Here is a 22,934-nt window from a genome sequence, read left to right as displayed (position 1 = left end):
TCGCAAAAATCCTCAACTTCCACGATAGGGATACTATACTTCGAGAAGCACGGGCCAAAGACGCGTTGCTGTTCGATAATCATAAGATTATGATTTTCCCAGACTATACCAGACAGGTGCAGCAGCAGCGTCGCTCCTTCCAAGATGCGAAAGCCAAGCTCCGAGGTTTGAAGAGTCCGTATTCGCTGCTCTACCCGGCTCGTCTTCGAGTCGTCTTCCAGTCCAAGACTCATTTTTTTGATACTCCGGAGGCAGTGTATGGTTGGACCGATGAGACTATCCGGCTCCGGCCGAACGCCCAGCCGGGCCTGAACCCCGGACCATCGCGTGGATCGTCGCAGGAAAGGAGTGACTCCTCCGCCAGGGGTAAAATACACAGGAAATCTCGGTCGCGGAGACGCTCCCGATCCGGGGGCGCCCCGCGGGACGGTGTGCAGTCCGACACTGATCAGTCCGGGAAAGGGCTTTAGAGACCATGAGACCTCCATCTCCTATGTCTGATCTCTCTTCCTCATTGGACTATCCGAGAGGCCCGGAGCTGCTGCCGCGATGGCCGAGAGACTGACGCCAGGGGTGGTGAGACCCGGACATTGGTTTGTCTCAGGAGGGGCGCTGTTGGTGAGGCCTGATTGCCTCGCCCTGACCATGTTACAGGTCACTTGTGGTTCATTGGGGCTCGGGGTGTTGACGTATGGGCGGCCTTGTCCTCTCACGTTGGGAGGCGGCCCCGAAGGGTAGATCCCGTTAGTTGGGGGGTGTAGTGGGATCCATTGGTATGGGTGGTTTTGGGCACTATGTTTTGGGCCCGAAGCTCCCCATGCCGCGACAGATACTTCAGGGTTTAATGAGGTATAGGGGTGGGGGGAGGAGGGGTGTTGGGAGTTGGGCAGTTTTTGGGGTAGTGTTAGTGGGGAGAGCTGGGGGGGCTGGAGGGGTATTGGACGGGACGCACGTGATCTTGGCTACAGTGATATGCATGCTGCAGGGTGCCTGGGCTGGGTCCTGGGGCTTTCTGAGACTTTCCCATCGAGACTATGGCTGATCCCACACAAATGACACCTGCTAGTGGATCTATGAGAATTTTAAGTTGGAATGTGAGGGGGATGTTGGACAAAATTAAGCGAGGGGCAGTGTTGCGCTGGGGCAAGAGAGACTCAGCTGATGTCATGCTATTGCAGGAGACGCATATGTTGGGAACAAAGGTGCTAAGCTTACAGCGCTTTGGCTATACTCAAGTGTTTCATGCGGGATTTTCTAGAGGTTCGAGGGGGGTGGCCATCCTTATACACAGGAGACTGTCATATACCCACGAGCGTCATTGGCTGGATCCCCAAGGACGGTATGTCTTTGTCAAAGGTGTGATAGGTACGGAGCCAGTGGTGTTTGGCTGTGTGTATGCCCCTCCTCCTTTACAATGGTCCCTGGCTGAGCGCCTCTTTGCATTGTGGGCTGAGATCCCGGACTCTTTGGCCGTGATAGGTGGTGACTGGAACGATGTGGTGGATGTGTGCCTGGATCGGCAGAGGCAGCAGGAGACTGCGGTGGCGACCTCCCCTACACGCTTGAAGGCGATGGTTGATGGGCTGGGCTGGGTGGATGTCTGGAGGCATTTGCATGCCAGGTCGCGCGAGTACACGTATGTATCTGCTGTGCATGGCTCCTTCTCCCGACTGGACTGTGTGTTTGTGCCGGGGGCCTTTCTTGACAGAGTGAAGCAGGCCGTAATTCAGCCTCGCGGGCTGTCCGACCACTCCCCAGTCGTAGTACGGATTGCACTGCGCAGGTCGCACCAGCCATTTCGGTGGCGGATGTCCTCGTGGCATCTCCAGCAAACAGACTATACAAATCACATGCGCGGAGCGATTGCCCACTACTGGCACGAGAACCTGACTGAGGAGATTGATGGGGTGACGGTCTGGGAGGCCTTGAAGCCCACGTTGTGAGGTGTCGACATAGCTTGGTGCGCTGCCGCCCGTCGACGTTGTCAGGAGGCTATAGTAGCGGCGTCAGATAGAGTAGGGGTATTGGAAGCCCGGTGTCGGAACGACGGTAATGGTGTAGCTCTCAGACTGCTCCTGCAGGCGCAGCAATCTTACGCCTCAGTCTTGCTTGGCGAGGCGCGACAGGCCTGGCTGGCTACGAGGAGCAGGGTCTACCAGTGGGGTGACAAATCTTGCACCATGCTCCATAGACTGTGTCAACAAACACTGCAACCGGTTACTATACCGGGCCTCGTGGACGAAGAAGGGATTGCCATGACGGATCCGGCTACCATTGCGGCGAGCTTCGCGCGCTATTATGCGATACAATACGCCCCTCGGGACAGTCTCCCGCCGGAGGCTATTGACAAGTTTATCGCTGACCTTCCCCCTCGTGCGATAACAGACGAAGCCAGGACTGCCCTTGATCTCCCCTTGACGGCGGAGGAACTAGACGATGCATTGGGACAACTCAACACTGGTAAGGCGCCCGGACCGAGCGGATTTCCCAGCGAATTTTATAAGAAATTCCACTTGCAGCTGGGGCCGCATTATAGGCGGGCACTGGAGGCGGCGCGGGAATGTGGTAGCTTACCAGTGGACTGGCGTCAGGCCGAAATCGTAGTTTTTCAGAAGCCAGGCAGGCCACCCGACAGACACGAGTCATATCGCCCCATATCTTTGATCAACTTTGAAGCCAAATTGTTGGCCAAGGCATTGGCGAACCGCCTCCTCCCGTATATAGCAGACCTAGTCCACCCGGATCAAGCGGGCTTTATGCCCGGTAGGGCGACGCGACACAATATCAGGCGCGCGCAGGTGGCCGTGGATGCGATGGGAGCGACGGGAGAACAGGCGGCGCTTCTACTAGCGGACATCGATAGGGCGTTCGATTCGGTCAGTTGGACTTACCTCTTCGCTCTTTTGCCGCGGCTCAACCTAGGTCCAGTTTTTGTCTCATATGTCCGGCTTCTATACACGGACATCACCGCCTCGGTGCGTGTTTCGGGGGCTGTATCGGAGAAGTTCCCAGTCGCCAGGGGGACCCGCCAGGGGTGCCCCCTCTCCCCGTACCTTTATGCATTGGTCATGGAACCGCTGGCCGCGTGGGTGCGCATTGATGCGCAGCTTCGGGGCTTTGTGTGGGGAGCAGGACTCTCGGACAGGATTGCGTTATACGCAGACGATGTCCTCTTCTTTCTGACCGACCTTCATCGTTCTGGCCCGCGGATCCTGGACATGATGCGTATTTTTGGAGAGGTGTCGGGACTCTTCCTCAACCCGCGTAAATCGACTTTATGGGTACTAGGTGGGAGGTCGGAGGTGTTCCCTTGGGCCTCGGCCTTACAAGTCGCGGTTGGTGGTCTAAAATACCTGGGAGTCTTCCTGTCTGAGTCTGCCGCAATTGCATGGGAGCGCAACGTGCAGCCGGTGTGGGACAGGGTTCAATCGGACGTCAAGACCTGGTCTCGCATGCCCCTTAACATCTATGGCAGATCGGCAATCTTTAAGATGGTCGCCCTCCCTAGACTCCTATACCAGCTGCAGAACTACCCATATAAGGTTGACCCGCAATGGTTCCGTCGCGTGAATTCTGTACTGGGACGTTTCCTGTGGGCAGGGGGTGCCTCCAGAGTGGCACTACGGACTTGTTTCCTGTCCACGTACTGTGGTGGTCTCGCTACATCGGACATTCTATCCTACTACCAAGCCTCTCATTTGTTGGTTCTGAATGAGTGGTGGTACGGTGGGCGCGATGACCCGGCCTACGCCCTGGAACGCTTTCTGATGGGTGATGCCACGCTTCACACGCTGCTATACTCGGCCAGCCGGCGGAAGAAGCTGCCGCAGGCTACTCAGGTGGTTTTCATGCTTTGGAGACAGGTGCTGCGTCGTATGGGCTGGTGGGGTCGCCTAACAGCGGAAACGCCACTTTGGAACAATGGCCGGCTCCCTGCGTTCGCCTCACTGCCGGGGTTTAGTGGCTGGGACTCCATTGGGATCTCGACACTTGGCCATGTTCTTACTGGGACTACTCTTAAAACCTTTCAAGCCCTTAGCGCCGAATTCGACATGCCCAAGACCCAATTTTTTAAATACTTACAACTTCGTCACGCTCTTGCGCCGAGTCTAGTGGGGTTGGACCAACTTCCTGAGTTTAGCCCCGTTGAAGCCAAACTCTTCAAGGGGGATCTGGGGGATAAAAAAGTTTCCAAAATTTATCAAACCTTAATTACTCACTGCTCCTCTTCCCTTCTGTCGTTGAAGGCCTCCTGGGAGGTGGATGTTGGCCCCTTGGATGAGGATGACTGGAGGGAGGCACTGGAGTCCCCCCGTGGGGCGGCAATTGCTGTGAGACTCCGGTTTATACAGTTCAAGTACCTACATCGGGCCTATTACACCAGGGAGAGACTGTGGAAGGCTGGCCTCATTGCTACCCCTGTATGCCTGCGTTGTGGGACGGCGAGCGGTACGCTGTTACATACTGTGTGGTCGTGTGTGGGTCTGACCCGGTTCTGGAATGGGGTCTGGACTAGCTTGTCAGAAGTGCTGCAATGGGACCTTCCTCGCACGCCCAGACTAGGTCTTTTGCATATCCTGGATCAAGTGGGGGGTAACATTTATTAGCGTCACCTCCTTCTGTTGGGCCTGACTGTTGCCAAACGGGATTTGGCAAGGGCGTGGAAGAGCGACCGCGCCCCCCCACTCAGCGCATGGAGGGCGGGACTAGATTTTCTTATGGGATTGGAATTGCCAGTGTTTGAGGCCAGGGGCTGCCCCCGCAAACATTACAAGATCTGGAAGCGGTGGGCGGAATACAGAGACTTGCCATTGGAGCCTCCCGTCGACCTGGAAGATGGACTGCCTACCAGCAGTGACCTCGGGGCCTAGGTGGCTCCAGGACGCCTATTGTGCTTTACACTGTTTACTGCAGCTGATAGTGATCACGTGCACCGGGTTAGGGTGGGATAAGGGGTGGGTAGTTGGGGGTTTTGGGGTTGTTGGTGGGGGGCAGGAGCGTGGGTGGGGGGATAGTTGAACGTCTAGGCTGTTCATGCATTCTATTATGTGTTTTCCACTGACAGTGTCCTCCTGGCTATGGAGTACTGTGCATATGATTTGCCTAAAACCCTTAATAAACGCGGTTGTGAAAAAAAAAAATGTTTCAATATCTGAGAGACTCACCCGCGCAGGTCATTGTCATCCAGGAGACACATTTATTAAAACAAGAGGTAAATGAAATGATGAAAAGCTTGAAATGGGTGGACAATTTCCTCTGTACGGATCATAACGCCAACATCCGTGGGATCCTTTTTGTCTTCAAGAAACAGGCCAAGGCTCAGGTCATAGACTATAAGGAGGATCCCAGTGGTAGATGGCTACTAGTAAATGTTTTGTTAGATGGGAGGGCCTTCACTCTGGTAGGATATTACAGTCCCAACCATGACGACCCTTCATACCTTAACATAATTCAGAGCCACCTCTCAAAATCCTGTGATATGGATTGGAGACTTTAATCTAGTTCTAAATCCTAAATTGGACAAATCACCAAATTGCAGAGCACAGACGCATGTTAAATCTAGATCAATCCTTTTAGCATCCATGAAAAACTTGGGGTTAGCGGACCTTTGGAGGGAGCGAGCTGGTACTATTTTGGGGGTGTCTTTTCACAACCTCAAATACAAGCATAAGTCTCGAATCGACTACGCTCTCTTTAGTTATATTCTTAAGGACGCCCTGAAGGAGTTAGCCTACCTCCCATCCCATTCGGCTATCCTTTTCTCTCTGACACTGGATCAGCAAACTAAACACACTTCCTGGTCCTTAGACCGGACCGTTTTGCTTTAGGAAGAAGAGACTGATTTCCTTTTAGAAGAGTCCATCTTGTTTTTACAATCCAATTTAAACTCGGCTCCTCTGGCTATCGTCTGGGAGGCGTATAAGGCCTACCTAAGAGGATCCATTACCAATCGAGCCTCATACAGAAGGAGGCAATACAGAGAAGGGATATTGTGCATAGAGCGGGAGCTGACACTCCTGGATCTGAGGCTAGGCTCAGGCACTATACCCTCATCAGAGCCAGAAAGACGGGAGGAACTAAAAGCAAAGCTGGAAAATATACTACAAGCAAGGGTGGCAAAGAGGTGGGAGGCTAGCAAGCTCTCACACTTCGAGTACGGAGAGGCCGCAGGCAAAGGTTTGGCCTGGAAAATTAAATCAGACCAGGCCAAAAAGTATATCAGGAAAGTGAGAGCGGATGGTGAAAATACACCTACGTCCTCAAATACGGGTATAGGAAAAGCCTTTCAGGATTTTTTCCAGAAAATCTACAAAGAAGAGAACATAGTAGACCCAACGGTAAGAGATGCGTGGTTAGAGAAGGTCGACCTCCCAGCGCTCTCCTTGGAACAGCGCGACCGTCTGGACAAGGAAATAACAAAGTCAGAAGTCAGCAACACTATAAAAAAACTTACGCGGGGGAAGGCTGCTGGGCCAGATGGTATCCATGGTAAACTCTACCGTGCTCTGAGCTCAGGTATCGTCCCAGTTTTGACAGACCTTTTTAATGACATCCTACTAAATGGAGTGGAGCCACCCGAGTCGTGGCGCCAGGCAAACATCGCTCTGATTTTAAAACCAGGTAAGGACCCGGCCGGCTGTGGGTCCTATCGGCCGATCTCGCTCCTAAACAATGACTATAAGATCTTTGCCGCTATTCTGTCGGCACGGCTTGGGAGTGAGATCGGCACGATTATTCATCAAGATCAAAAGGGTTTTACACGTGGCCGCCAGCTAGCAGATCTAACCCATGACCTGGTAGGCGCGATTGACATTGCCTCAACCTTTGCCCTCCCTTTAGCCATTATAACCCTTGATGCCACGAAAGCATTCGATAGGGTCAATTGGCCCTATCTGAATGCAGCAATGAGGAAGTTTCAACTCGGGGCAAAGTTCTGTCGAACAATCAATCTTCTATACAGAGACCCCAGGGCCAGTCTCCTGGTCAACGGTACCCGCACTGAGCCCTTCCAAATTATATGGGGCACCTGACAGGGATGTCCACTCTCCCCCCTTTTATTTAACATATACGATGAACCCTTTATTCAGAGCCTTAGGGACGAAGGTAGTATTCCGTCTTTTAAATTCTGTGGTTGTGAGATGAAAGTCGGACTTTATGCCGACGATATCCTCATCTACACTACAGACCCTGTCCAGGCGATACCATTGATAGTAAAGAAGGCAGAGGACTTTGGGCGGGTCTCCGGGTATGAAATAAATGCGGGTAAAACCGAGCTTATGACGTGGAACATCAACAATTTAAATCTTCCTGTGACCCCCTCAATTCGTTACCTAGGAGTAAGAATCACCCTTGACATCGGTGCACTGGCTCAGACCAATTTAGATCAGGTCTTTCATGAGTCTAAGGCACTATTGAGAGCCTGGTCCTTTCTCGCTCTGTCTGTCTATGGGAAAACAAACCTAGTGAAAATGTCTATCCTCCCTAAATTCCCGTTTATTTTCAATTCCATCCCACTAACATTTCATCCCAAACAGATCCACAAATGTCAGCAGGAAATAAATTCCTTTATTTGGAGCTATAAAACAGTAAGGTTGGCATGGAAAAAATTAAGGAGGAGAAGGGAGGGCTTGCACTGCCAGACCTAGAGTACTACACCTGGGCTTTCCAGCTGTCCCATTCCAGGATGTTGCTGAAGAACCCCGAAGACAGCTCAAATGGGAAAATGTTTAAGGCCATGTTAACTGGGGCTAATCTTCCACTTGACGGGTTTTTGTTTAAGTTTGGTCACCAGAGGTTTTTAAAAAAGGTGAGACTAAAGATTCTACAATCACTACTAAGACAATGGGTTCAAATAAAAGCGAGAGTGGGGCTGGCTTATTTCTCTAATCTCGCCCCAATCTGGGATTCCCCAGGGCTCCCCCATGCCTAAAAGACAGCCTTGCAGTCCCCCTACTAGAGGCAGGGGTTCAAAGATGGGGAGAGCTGATGGCAGGAGGGTCTTTGGTAGAATGGGAGGCGCTCTCAGATAGGGCTAGTCCAGCTTTATCCAGATTTAAATATCTACAACTGGCCAGCTGGTCCCGGGAGCAGCTAAGAAAAAATGTTCAGCTGGGGAGGGACAGTTTCCTAGAAAACCACCTGGTAAAAAGGCAAACGGGGGGTAAGGAGGTCGCGTTCTGGTACTGGTCCATCATGGAGGAGGTAGACGGTGATTTTAATCTCCCGTCGGAATTGTGGGGAAGCGACATGGGGGCACAGGGTGAGGATCTATGGTATAGATCTTTTAGCCTACTATACAAAACAGTTAAGCCTGCATGGTTAAGACGCAACCACCTTTTTACTGTGCACCGAGCAAATCTCTCCCTCCAAAGGCTATCTAAATTTCAGCCAGGAAAGTGTTGCAACAAGTGCCTCCTCCCAGCAGCCTCCGATATACATATGTTCTGGTAATGCCCCGGCATCACGTTGTACTGGGGGAAAGTTCAGGGTATCTTGGAGTCAATCCTTAAAATACCGATCTCCCTCAGCCTAGCATCAATCATATTTGGCCTGGTAGACAACATTACGGGCCTGGCCAGGACTTTTCTTTTTTATGCAATCCTCGCAAGACGGCAAATTTGTAAACACTGGGTTGACTCCAATCCACCAACCCATGCAGAATGGCTGTCATCCCTCTAAGAAACATCAAAGGTAGACTTAGCTAGATCTAACAGCTCTCGGAACCTTGCCTTTTGGAATCTGTTAGTTAAGTGGAGATGAAAAAGCTATTCGGGCTTCCGTTTTTTTTTCCCCGGGTCCGATGATTACGCCCTTACACTTCATGGTCTAGACGGGGGTCCGCGATAAATATTCTAGGGCCAGCAGGCTGAAATATGTCTTGACCGAGTAAGATCTTCCGTAAAAGCACCTTTTGGTCTCTTTCTTAAGGACATTAAGGTGGTTGGCTATTTCTTGGAATGAGGACGTGGCAAATGAGGACAAAAAAAAAAAAGAATTCAATACCATCTTTATTTTGATAATTAACAAAATCCACAACTTTGCCCATTGCTCCATTAACTAAACCTTTTTCTACATCCAAATTACGCCTTAAAATTATATGACAGTTTCTACATGCATATAGATTACAGATTTATTTTCTGCAATTTCCATGTATATTTTCTAAGGAACTACATTTTTATTTGGAAACAAATTGGAAAGTAATCGAGTCTGCAAAGCTTGTTTGCCATGTTCAGTCAGTAGTCCAATTCTTATATCTTGGAGAATAGTTCCATAATCAACATCATTTGCCTGTCACATATTTGTAATGAGTTCTTTGTATTCAAAATATGACCAAATGTTCACGTTTCCAATACAACCCAGAGACTTTCTGGTGTCTTCATGCGCAAGTGTTTTAAATACTGGTTGTCCTTTTACAGGAGTCAGTTGCAGTAGATCTCCAAAAACTATGACGTGTTTTCCTCCAAATAACACGTCATACTCTGTTTTAAGAATTTTCTGCATTCTTAAATGCACAAAGGCAAGCATTAAGTTTGATACCATGGTTACCTCATCAGTAATAAGAAGTTTTATTTTCTTCAAGACTCTTGAAACTTCACAACAAGCTTCTCCAGATAGCTTTTGGTATTCCAATTTGTTTTCATGCTCTACTGGTAGCATTAGTAAACGATGTAAAGTAATTCCTTTAATTTTGTGTGCTGCCAACCCAGTTGGAGCAGTGACAACAAAAGACAAATGCGACTCAGTTGTTTTCTGTAGATAACTTGTAATTAATTTAAATAAAAATCGTCTTCCTGTTCCAGCTTGTCCACTCATGCACATTCGGACAGGTTCGGACAGGTCAATCTGTTGTCTCACTTACTCATATATTTGTTTTTGCTCAACATTTAGTTGTTCTTCCAAGTTTGCAATGTTAGTTACATCTTTTTGAGCTTGATGCATTGCTGTTTCCACCTCATTCATGGCTATTGCTGCTTCATTTTCAACAATTGATTGTCCTAGTGGATCTTGACTCAGCGCAGCGCAGCAGAACTTTGACTGTCTTGAGAACTGTCTCTAGCAATCTCAGCTGCAATTGTAGCTTCATGATCAATTTCATTGTTCAACATTTTCACATAATTTGCAAAAGCACTGCATTGTATGCTATCTTTACAAGCATTAAAGGAATCTTCATAGCTCTAGAAATCTCCAAGTAATTCCAGTTCTGAACCCCCTGGTTTGAATAGTTGTAAAAGGGCTAAATAGTACAATTCCCTTTTATAAGCGTTGTCGCAACTCAGCTTTCTGTGATTAATCAAATTTCTTTTCGTTTGTTTCACCAAACATCCTTCGGAATCAATGACTCCATATTTTCCATCGTTGATGTACTCTGTAGTATTCCGTTTAAAAGTGTAGATTTGCAGCACTTCATAGAGACACATGTTCTCAAGATGATGACTTCTGTTTGGGTAATATGTTTCCAACATATTCATTTTCAAAATATCTGTACTTTCTGGATCTTTTGCTGCTAAATATTCAATTTCTTGTACAGATTTCAGTACTCAATTTCGCTTTGCTGCTAGACCGAGACTCACTTTCTTGTAGATTTGGAGTATAGATTTGACGATGATAACCAATCTGAGCATTCATATGCTCCGATTTCTCGATGTGATAACATCTTCAAACTGAAGCTGTATAATTTCTTACTTAGAGTCTTCTCATGAGAAATCTCTTCCCACATTTCTTTCAATTCCGTCTTTTCTGATTTTGTAATATAAGATGTTACATATCAAGCAACGGAAATGGAATTGCCTGCGGCATATTGAATATCCATGTTAGCATTCGACATGGACAAAATAACTGGGTTGTAGTCATTTATGTATTTTGACTCTTCATTTCTTCTTAAGTTGTAGGTATTTTCTGGAGACTTTCTTGTGATAATATGTCGCAAAGATGACATAAAACTGTTCACTCTTCCTTTCGATATTACAAGACGTGGAAATCCAAAACAACATTTGGTGTAGAACTTGACCTTAGATTTGTACTTTCGTTGCCAGTATTTTCCACATCGGTGGCTTTGGAATTGTAACACTTGTGCTATTAAGGTGTCTTCTTCTGTGCTTTTGGGTACAGCACATGTTGCATATTGTTCAATAAAACTCAAAACAGTATTATCCGCATCTGTACCAAAATTGGGAGCGTCCTTAATCCATAACAGCATATGTATATGAGGATCACCTCTTGCTTGATACTCTTTTCTCCAAAAGAAATCCACAACTTCTCCAAGAGGAGGATTTTTTTTATTGCAGATAAAAGACATCATAGCCTGAAATCTATGATTGAAATACCTGCATACATTAACAGGATCCAAAGAGCACAATTCTCTAGGTGTCTTATATTCAAAAATGTTTATATTAGAATTTGCCTCCCAAAGAAATTCTAGTAAATCATCCCAAGCGTACTCAGCATAGCTTAGGCTAAGGAACCATGTTGGAGTTCCTAAGTTCCGTAGCATACATTTCAGTTCTCCATGACGACAGTACCAATATTCATTAGTCCCACGCTGACATGCCATCAAATTAATGAGCTGAGATTCTAGATGATCATCTCTCTAGTACAATTTATCCATGAAATATTTTGCAAATACATTTTGCAGATGTATTCCAGTTTTTAGAATATGATTGACTGCATATGAAAGTCCAGACAAGTCATTTTCAAACAAAAGATGAAATATATAAGGGATACATTGTCGAAATCTCGGATCTTCTGCATATAATCTTGTTGTCCGATATTCAGATGCAGGAATCTGCACAGGACGTACATCATATCGTCCTCCTTTTCCAGTTGGGAACAACTGTGGAAAACAACGAGCTTCCATCCTGTCTTCCCATACACTCATTGGAGTTCCTTTTGTTTTTTTCATTTGGAAAAAATCAATAGTGTTCCCCATCACTTCTTTTGAATGAAGTGGATGCACACTGTAATGTTCATAGATTTCTTCACATCTTAACATATCCACTTTTTCAATTTGTCCACTTGACGTTTCAGTATCTTCTGCTAAAACTATTTCTTCTTCTCCTTTATAAACATTCCTATAGTATGTATTGTTTTTTATCAAATACAATGTTGCCTTTTGCACTTTCCTAACATCCACTAACTCTTGCCAGATCTTCTTATTCTTAGTCGGCACACCATTAACAAGAATAACTAGTGGTTCACTTTCTACACTCTCTACACCAATCCAAACTAATATTTTAAAGAGAGAGCCCAAACCTTTGAGGCGGGTAATCTCAGTAACCACAGCACCAATCACAACACCCAATACAGCGTTGGAAAGGGCAGTTGCAGCAGAAAGACACAGGCTATGCAGACGGCCACCATATATATATATTTTTTTTGCTGGGTTTTATATAGCGCGAACTTGACCCGAACTGAATCAGGTATCAGAGCGCTTTACATAGCACCAGTTACGTTACATGAGGACACACATTCATTTTTGTTAAGCACCGGGAGATTAAGTGATTTGCCCAGAATCACAGGATGTTTGGCGTCGTTACCAAGACTCAAACCCAGATCCCCAGGTCCGAGGTCGAGCGCCTTAGCCGTTAGGCCAACTCCTCTATACATTTAAAAGGTAAAAGAACCATGCCAGCAAAGTAGTCCCTTGTGGGCGTGTCTGCGTTGTGCTGTTGGTGTGGGCTGGGGGCGTGACTAATGCTGGGGGTGTGTGGTACGGCCATCACATCGTGGGCTGTGGGCGTGTGCTGGGGGCGTGACAAACGCTGGGGGCGTGACAAACGCTGGAGGCGTGTGTCCGCCCTTCATGCCATGTGAGTCCTACATACAAGCACCAATTACGTTGCTGCGCAGCATCAAGGGGCACGCTGGGGGTGTGACACGCTGGGGGTGTGAGAAACACTGGGGGAGTGTGTCCGGCCTTCATGCCATGTGAACGCAATTGCGCCGCATCAAGGGGCACGCTGGGGGCGTGAGAAACGCTGGGGGCGGGTGCTACATTCCACCCTGCATGCCATGTGGGTCGTACATTAATCAGAAGATCGTCTGCTGTGGCCGTGTGCTGGGGCGTGACAAACGCGTTCACCTGGAGGCCTGGTAAGTAACGTTACTGCAGCCTCTCTTGCGCACTGTTACTGAACTCTCTCATTCAACAAAATTACATGTGCCTGCTACCATCAACCAGGGCTCTAGCTGGGCTCAGGCGGCGGATCAGTACACTAATTACATGCGCCTGATAACATCAACCAGGGCTGCAGCTGGGCCTCAAGCGGAGGAACACACGCCTGCTAACATCAAACAGGCCTGCACCTGGGCCTCAAGCGGGGGAACACACAAATGAGCGTGTCTGCAGGGACAATTACTGCAGCCTCTCCTACTCGCTGTCACTCAACTCTCTCTTTAAACGGATTTACCCGCGGCTGATAACTCTCTCATTCAATGACATTACACGCACCTGCTAACTTCAACCAGGGCTGTAGCCGGGCTCAGGTGGCGGATCACTACACCAATTACACGCACCTGCTAACATCAACCAGGGCTGCAGCCGGGCCTTTTCCGTCCCTATTCTAATGAAACAAAAAATGTTGTCTACCGCGAGATTTTAAAATAAATTGCCCTTGCCAAATACACACATTCTATTTCATACCCGGACAACGTCGGGACGGGCTGCTAGTAGTTTCAATATTTTCTTTAAATCGAACGGTAAATACACAACTCTTCCTTTTAATCCTCTTTGTAAATCTGAGGGAGGCAATTTACCTGTTTTAGGCCCCATATGAACAATAGCCTGAAACGGGTGCACACATTGAATGAGAATAGACTCATACGTGTTTGAACTTATCAGTTCTGGAGGAATAGCAACCAACTCTAGATTATTATGAACAGCTCTAGCGGGCATTTTATTCTCATCTACTTTGTTATAGCAATATTTACAAATACGCTGATCAGAACCCAATTCAAAACAATTCTCTACCAACAAATAAGTTGCAAATTCATTCCACGTATCATTATTTTCTTTTTTACTTTTTAAATACAGATCAACACTCCTAGTCTGAATTTTGTAGTGAGTTCGGCGACAACAAATACAAAAAAAATTTGGCCTTTCACCTGAAATCACCTTAAACTTTGTAATTTCATTTTCAAATTTTTTTGTACAACTATGTTCAACATTTTCTACAACATATTCTACTATTAAAGTCTGAGTTTCTTCACTCACTCTCTTCTTCAGGACCAAAGTAGCAAAATTCCATATCATCACAAACCTTTTTCACATCTGATACTGACCCACGCAAAAGAGCACTGTTGAACTCATGTAACTTTAGTGCTGGACTTTTTGCATAATACAATCTTCTCACTAACTTCTCCATTTCAGTATGAGATACTGCCAACATCCTGAAATGGTGAAAACACTTTGACATACTTTCTTAGAATGACAAGCCAAAAAATTACCATGCAAACCAGTATATTTTCTCACTCTGCAATGGTCTAGTCCTTGCAACAGCTTCATCTTTTGTTAACACTTTTCTTACAATATGCAGGAAATTTCGTAATTTATCAATAGATTCTTGTCGTACACAACAAATACTACTACAATCCCAAGTGTATACTGGGGCTTTAGGACATCTGCCTAGAACTTCATCAGCCATCACTTCTTCTGCATTTCTAGGAACCATTTGCTCTTTCTCAATTGGACAACCATCTCTAACCTCATAAGCTCGACCACTGGTGTCAACTGCATGCAACAAATTATTGCTCTGTAAATTACTCTCTTCATTAAAAAAAAAAAGGCTCAGAACTTGAAGAGTGTTTCCATTCCCCTAAAAAAATATCACAAAAATTACTTTGGTTAATTACTCTTTTGCTCTTATTTTTTGGCTTCATTAAATGGATTTGTTTATATAGTGATCAAATTCTGTTTCTTACTAAAAAATAAAGAGTTTCCTCTTTACTTCAAAAGCCTTTTCAACAATGGATTCAATATGCTTCTTCTTTTTATAAAATTATGTTCTCTTTCTATATTTCTTTGTATGTTTCAGTAAATTATGGACTACCCTGTTGTAAAAAAAATTTTGCGCAATTCTTTATATTGATTTTTTCTTCTTTTACAAAAAGCTGTAACCTGTTTTTACATTGCCTTTTTTCCTTTTCTATCCTTTGCACTTTCTTTTATGCTTTAAACATTTTCACTGCTTTGCACATTTGCATTTTTTTTCTAAATCTAGTAATATTTTTTATGAAGTCCTTTTATTACTATACAAACACTTTTCATATAAATTCTGACTAAAATTTTTTAGGCCTGAAGCACAACTGTGAAGGTTGTAAGAGCACTACATACATAGTGCATAGCAGCTTGAAGCACTCCATAACACTAAAACCTAAAGCACTCTATTAGTGCATGCATATTTTCCTAATGATCACAATACTATAAGGAAAGACACTGAGTGAATTCATAATTGGTTCACTTTTACTTTAGTAGATACATTACTACATGGTACATAAACAGTCACTATGGTTTTGCAACAGTACAGAGAATTCAGAGTAGTACAGTGTTGTTTGTCTGGTGTAGGGAGTCATGTTAAGGTACAGTTCTAGGGTAGTGCAGTGTTATTTCAGTGGTGTAGGAGGTCGTGCTGGCATAGAGTTAAGGTTTAGGGTAGTGTAATAGTGTTTCAATAGTGTAGGGGGTCGTGCTAGGGTAGTGTTTTAGAGTTTAGGATACTACACTGGTGTTTGGGTAGTGTAAGAGGTCGTGTTGGGATAGATTTAAGGTTTAGGGTACTGCAGTGGTGTTTGGATAGTGTAGGGGGTCATGCTGGGATAGTCTTCAAGGATAGTACAGTGGTGTTTATAGAGTGTACGGGGTCATGCTAGGGATAGTGTTTTAGGGTTTAAGGTAGTGCTGTGGTGTTTGTGTAGTGTAGGGGTCATGCTAGGGTAGTGCAATGGTGTTTGAGTAGTGTAGGAGGTCGTGCTGGGGTAGTGTTCTAGGGTAGTGCAGTGGTGTTTATGTAGTGTACGGGGTCATAATAGGGAGAGTGTTTTAGGGTTTAAGGGAGTGCAGTGGTGTTTGGGTACTGTAGTGGGCCGTGCTGGTATAGTGTTTTAGAGATTAGGGTAGTGCTGTGGTGAATGTGGTGAATGGGTAGTGTAGGATGTCATGCTGGGGTAGTGTTCTAGGGTAGTGCAGTGGTGTTTATGTAGTGTACAGGGTCATCATGGTAGGTTTAAGGTTTAGATTACTGCAATGGATGTTGGGTAGTGTAGGGGGTTGTGCTGGGGTAGTGTTTTACCACTTAGTTTAGTGCAGTGGTGAATGCGTAGTGTAGGGGGTCGTGCTGGGGGTAGATTTACTGTTTAAGGTTGTGCAGTGGTGTTTAGGTAGTGTAGGAGATTGTGCTGAATTACTCTTTTAGGGTAGTACAGTAGTGTTTGGGTAGTGGACGGGGTTTACTGGGGTAGGTTTAAGGTTTAGGGAAGTACAATGGTATTTGAGTAGTGTAGGAGGTTGTGCTGTGGTAGTGTTTTAGGGTTTAGGGTAGTGCAGTGGTGTTTTGGTAGTGTAGGAGGGCGTGCTGGGATAGTGTTCTAAGGTAGTACAGTGGTATTTGGGTAGTGTAAGAGGTTATGCTGTGGTAGATATAAGGTTTAGAGTGGTGCAATGGTGTTTGGGTAGTGTAGGAGATCGTGCCGGGGTAGTGTTCTAGGGTAGTGCAGTGATGTTTATTTAGTGTACGAGGTCATGCTAGCGATAGTGTTTTAGGGTTTAACGTAGTGCAGTGGTGTTTGTGTAGTGTAGGGGGTTGTGCTGTGGTAATGTTCTAGGGAAGTACAGTGGTGTTTGGGTAGTGTAAGAGGTCGTGTTGGGGTAGATTTTAAGTTTAAGGTAGTGCAATGGTGTTTGTGTAGTGTACGGGATCGTGCTGGGGTAGTGTTTTAGGGTTTAGGGTAGTGCAGTGGTGAGTGGGTGGTGTAGGTGGTCATGCTAGAGGTAGATTAAGGGTTTATGGTAGTGCAGTGGTGTTTGTGTAGTGTAGGGAATCGTGCTGGGGGCAGTGTCACTGCAAGAGTACATGCACTTATATCTCTGCAAACACATCAAGCAACCAAATCATTCTCTCTCAATTTTCCAAAATGGACACTGACTCACAGTGTGATTCTAGACAAATAACAATATTTCTTATAAATGGAGTAGTAGGGTAGTACAGTGGTGTTTGGGTAGTGTAAAGGGTCGGGCTGGAGTAGGTTTAAAGTTTAGGGTAGTGCAATGATGTTTGGGTAGTGTAGGAGGACGTGCTGGGATAGTGTTCTAAGGTAGTACAGTGGTGTTTTGGTACTGTAAGCGGTCGTACTATGGTATATTTAAGGTTTAGGACAGTGCAATGGTGTTTAGGTAGTGTAAGAGGTCGTGCTGGCGTAGGTTTAAGGTTTAGGGTAGTGCAATGGTGTTTGAGTAGTTTAGGAGGTCGTGCTGAGGTAGTGTTCTAGGGTAGTGCAATCGTGTTTATGTAGTGTACGGGGTCATGATAGGGATAGTGTTTAGGGTTTAAGGTAGTGCAGTGGTGTTTGTGTAGTGCAGGGGGTCGTGCTGGGGTAGTGTTCTAGAAAAGTACAGTGGTGTTTGGGTAGTGTAAGGGATTGTGCTGGGGTAGGTTTAAGGGTTAGGGTAGTGCACTGCTGTTTGGGTAGTATAGGAGGACATACTTGGATAGTGTTCTAAGGTAGTTCAGTAGTGTTTGAGTAGTGTAGAGTGTCATGCTGTGGTAGATTTAAGGTTTAGGGTAGTCCAATGGAGTTTGGGTAGTGTAGGGGGTTGTGCTGGGGTAATGTTTTACCATTTAGTTAAGTGCAGTGGTGAATGCGTAGCGTAGGGGGTCGTGCTGGGGGTAGATTTAGGATTTAAGGGTGTGCAGTGGTGTTTATGTAGTGTAGGAGATTGTGCTGAATTACTCTTTTAGGGTAGTACAGTGGTGTGTGGGTAGTGGAAGGGGTTTACTGGGGTAGGTTTAAGGTTTAGGGAAGTAGAATGGTATTTGAGTAGTGTAGGAGGTCGTGCTGTGGTAGTGTTTTAGGGTTTAGGGTAGTGCAGTGGTGTTTCGGTAGTGTAGGAGGTCGTGCTGGGATAATGTTCTAAGGTAGTACAGTGGTATTTGGGTAGTGTAAGAGGTCATGCTGTGGTAGATATAAGGTTTAGAGTGGTGCAATGGTGCTTGGGTAGTGTAGGAGATCGTGCTGGGGTAGTGTACTAGGGTAGTGCAGTGATGTTTATGTAGTGTATGGGGTCATGCTAGGGATAGCGTTTTAGGGTTTAACATAGTGCAGTGGTGTTTGTGCCGTGTAGGGGGTTGTGCTGTGGTAGTGTTCTAGGGAAGTACAGTGGTGTTTGGGTAGTGTACGAGGTCGTGTTGGGGTAGATTTTAAGTTTAAGGTAGTGCAATGGTGTTTGAGTAGTGTACCGGATCGTGCTGTGGTAGTGTTTTAGGGTTTATGGTAGTGCAGTGGTGTTTCGGTAGTGTAAGAGGGCGTGCTGGGATAGTGTTCTATGGTAGTACAGTGGTATTTGGGTAGTGTAAGAGGTCATTCTGTGGTAGATATAAGGTTTAGAGTGGTGCAATGGTGTTTGGCTAGTGTAGGAGATCGTGCTGGGGTAGTGTAGTAGGGTAGCGTAGTGATGTTTATGTAGTGTAGGGTATAGGGTTTAGGGTAGTGCAGTGGTGAATGGGTGGTGTAGGTGGTGGTGCTAGAGGTAGATTTAGGGTTTACGGTAGTGCAGTGGTGTTTGTGTAGTGTAGGGAATCGTGCTGGGGGCAGTGTCACTGCAAGAGTACATGCACTTATATCTCTGCAAACACATCAAGCAACCAAATCATTCTCTCTCAATTTTCCCAAATGGACACTGAATCACAGTGTGATTCTAGACAAATAACAACATTTCTTATAAATGGAGTAGTAGGGTAGTACAGTGGTCTTTGGGTAGTGTAAAGGGTCGGGCTGAAGTAGGTTTAAAGTTTAGGGTAGTGCAATGATGTTTGGGTAGTGTAGGAGGACGTGCTGGGATAGTGTTCTAAGGTAGTACAGTGGTGTTTGGGTACTGTAAGCGGTCTTCCTATGGTATATTTAAGGTTTAGGACAGTGCAATGGTGTTTAGGTAGTGTAAGAGGTCGTGCTGGCGTAGGTTTAAGGTTTAGGTTAGTGCAATGGTGTTTGAGTAGTTTAGGAGGCCGTGCTGAGGTAGTGTTCTAGGGTAGTGCAATAGTGTTTATGTAGTGTACGGGGTCATTATAGGGATAGTGTTTAGGGTTTGGTAGTGCAGTGGTGTATGTGTAGTGCCGGGGGTCGTGCTGGGGTAGTGTTCTAGAAAAGTACAGTGGTGTTTGGGTAGTGTAAGGCATTGTGCTGGGGTAGGTTTGAGGGTTAGGTTAGTGCACTGCTGTTTGGGTAGTATAGGAGGACATACTGGGATAGTGTTCTAAGGTAGTTCAGTAGTCTTTGAGTAGTGTAGAGTGTCATGCTGTGGTAGATTTTATTTATTTATTTATGGGTTTGTACCGCCCTAGAATCAACTCCCGGAGGAGTATCTCTGCGCACACCGCAAGTGAGAGGCAAGAGTGGGAGAGCTGAGCATCTATGGAGGTACTAAGCCTGGAACAAAAAGGTTTTTAGACGTTTCCTAAAGGACAGGTGGTCCGAACATTGCCAGGACCGAGAAAGGATAAGGCTTTTCCACCCTGTCTTGCCTTTTTAACCATTGGGACTTGAAGCAAAGACTGATTACTAGAGCGGAGGGTACGTACTGGATTGTAGGGGATGAACTTTTCCGCCAGATACGAGGGGCCTAAACCATGTATACCCTTGTGGACTACACAGCAGGTCTTGAATTTGACCCGTTGGCGAATCGGCAACCAGTGTAGTTTTTCCAGCAAGGGGCGTGATGGAGATCTAGGTGGGGCGTTCAGGACCAGCCTTGCGGCAGTATTTTGCACCACCTGAAGCTTGCTAAGTACACCATCATTTGCCGATAACAACAACCCGTTGCAGTAATCCAGGCGACTGAGCACCAGGGCCTGGTCCAACGTTTTCCTAGTTGTGTCTGGAAGTAAAGGAAACACTTTGCAAAGTAGTCCAATCATATGAAAGCAGGACCCAACCTTCTGGTTTACGTGGTCCTTTAAGGATAGATCTCGATCCAGCCGCACGCCCAAGTTCTTTACCACCTGTTTAGGGCTAGGGACGGGACCCAGATCTGGGGGCCACCAGTCTGGAGTCCACAGCATTGAGGCTTCCCCAAAAAACATAACCTCCGTCTTTCCAGCATTTCACTGTAGGAAATTCAGGGCCATCCACTGAGAGACCGCCTTCATGCCTTCTGAAAGGACTGTTTGACCACGGAGCTTAGTGACTTGAAAGGGAAAAGGAGCTGAGTGTCATCAGCGTATGACACTGGGATAAATCCGTAGGATCTCATAATACTGGCATGGGGGGCCACATATATGTTAAAAAGAGTAGGGCTTAAACATGATCCCTGTGGCACCCCCTTTGTGAGCTCTACAGAGGCAGATCGAAATGAGCCCATATTAACACACAGTGTACGGCCAGTTAAAAAGCTCCTCATCCAGGCCAATGCCGAAACCTCAAGCCCCACCTCTACCAAACGCCTGAGCAAGATGTCATGGGATATAGTATCGAACGGCGCCGATAGATCCAATAGCACCAGAATCACTGAATGCCCCATATCCTGGGACATTCGGATGTCATCTACCACTGAAAGGAGCGCTGATTCGGTGCTATGGCGCGGCCTGAAGCCGGACTGGGATTGATCAAGACTTCCTGTTTGCTCGATAAAACTTGACAGATGGATATTAACGTGCTTTTTCGTTAATTTTCTCAGGTACGGGAGGAGAGATATGGGCCTGAGGTTGGACAACTCTGTCCATGGGATGGAAGAATTCTTCCTAATGGGTCTCACCATTGCCGTCTTCCACTCCTGTGGGATCCGGCCCTCGGAAAGAGAAAGGTTGACAAGAGACTGGATCGTAGGACCGAGTGTCTTGCCAACCGATGACAACATTCTTGCCGGGATAAGGTCTAATGGTGAACCACTCTTGATTTGACTTATAAGGTCCTCTGCCTCACCCATGGAGGCAGCAGGAAACTCGGTGAGCATGATGGACTTAGTACCCCTACTTTCCTGAGATGGCACCAAGGGCCGGCCCATGGAAAGGCTTGAGTCAATGATTTTATCATAGATCCTGTCAATCTTGTTGGTGAAGTAGAGAGAGACATCATCGCATAATTGTTGCGATGAAATATCAGGACTCTCACAAGCCATGGGTTTGGTAAAGGTTTGGAGAATCCGATACAAAACCTTGGGGGCATTGCCTGCCTCCTTAAGTTGTAAGGCAATATAGTTCTTGCGTGCCAATCTAATATTCTTGTGATAGGAGGCTAACGCTATATAGTAACAGTTCTTATCCACCTCCGAGTGAGACGATCTCCAGATCTTTTCAAGCTTCCTACAAGCCTGTTTTTGAGACCGTAATTGGTCGGTAAACCAAACTTCCTGGCGTTGTGCAGGGCGCAGTTTACATAGTTTCAAGGGGGCAATGGTTTCTACAGCAGAGTGAATGGCAAGATTGTATTTAGACAGGGCTAACTCAATATTGTCAGAGGTTGTAATTGGGGGCTCGACAAATATCTCTTGAAAAACTTCATGAGATATTTTATGAAACTGTCTCCGCAACAGGGGTAGAAGTAAGAACTGGCTAGGGGGTTTAACACAATCAGGCATAACAAATTCTAAGACCGAATGATCGGTCCAGTTTACCTGTTTAGGAAATTGGCATAAGATCTTAGGAGAGTTGAAAAAGATAAGATCTAATGTATGTCCTGCCCTGTGGGTAGGGCCCGTATTGTATTGTGTAAGCCCAAGTAGGGACAAATCTGCTAGCAGAGACTGTGCCTCCATATTATCCGGTAATTCACTGTGTACATTAAAATCCCCTAGGAGTAGGAAATCATTACTGGAATTAATGTGCGGGGCTAATGCTTCAACTAGTGAGATGGAGAAAGTCGTACAAGGGCCTGGGGGGGCGATATACCAAGGCCCCTTTCCAACCAGCCTTTGCCGAAGTTTGATTCAAAAAATCATTAGTTCCATATCCGCAGTGCAACAGTGATCCAGTATAGAAATGGTTACGTCACATTTATGGACTATGGCGATGCCACCACCAGTTTTCTTGGGTCTATCCCTCCTCACTATTTTATATCTTTCCAGTATGCCAAGGGTGATTGCAGGGACCGAATGGGGCTTCAGCCACGTCTCCGTTAGGAAACACAGTTCAGGTTGTGAGGTTGATATCAAGTCCCAAACCTCCGTGTAATGTTTAGACGGATCTGACATTGCAGAGCAAGTTCTTCCACCCTTTTCGTATGTTAGGAGTAGTCAGAGAAGGCACTCCAGATTGATAGTCATCATGGGGAGCCTGAAACTGACAGTACCTACAGGAAAATGGCCCCTCCGGGGAAGGCCTGGCCTCCTTAGCACAGCCTTGCAAAGGGGCTAAACGAAAAGCTAATAGTTCCTGGGACGAGAATCTGATAGGATTAAATGTGTAATAATCCCCGTCTAGCGGGACAGAGGTCATGGCCCCTGGCCCCGTCTGGTCGCGGACGGGCGCAGACTGGCTTCTCTTTGGCTTGTCTTAGGCGCATCTAAGGCGCTCCTCTGCGCGCGACCGCTGCGCGCTCAATGCGACGAGAGGGCTAAGTAGCCCTTCCCTTGCAACAACTAGAGCGCTAACCGCTCCAGTTGAAGGGCGGAAGTACCTGGCTCTCCCTGTCCCGCCCTCCGCTCAACGGTACTAGCTACCGAGTTGGACCGGGGCGGGCAGGATCAAAACACCGAGCCCAGGCTTCCCTACTTGGTAAGTGCCAGGCCCCCCTTT

The sequence above is a fragment of the Lissotriton helveticus genome, chromosome 9 (genome assembly GCF_964261635.1).
Source record: "Lissotriton helveticus chromosome 9, aLisHel1.1, whole genome shotgun sequence".
NCBI classification, from domain to species: domain Eukaryota; kingdom Metazoa; phylum Chordata; class Amphibia; order Caudata; family Salamandridae; genus Lissotriton; species Lissotriton helveticus.
The sequence above is the reverse complement of the archived record's forward strand: the minus strand, read 5'-3'. Positions refer to the sequence as shown.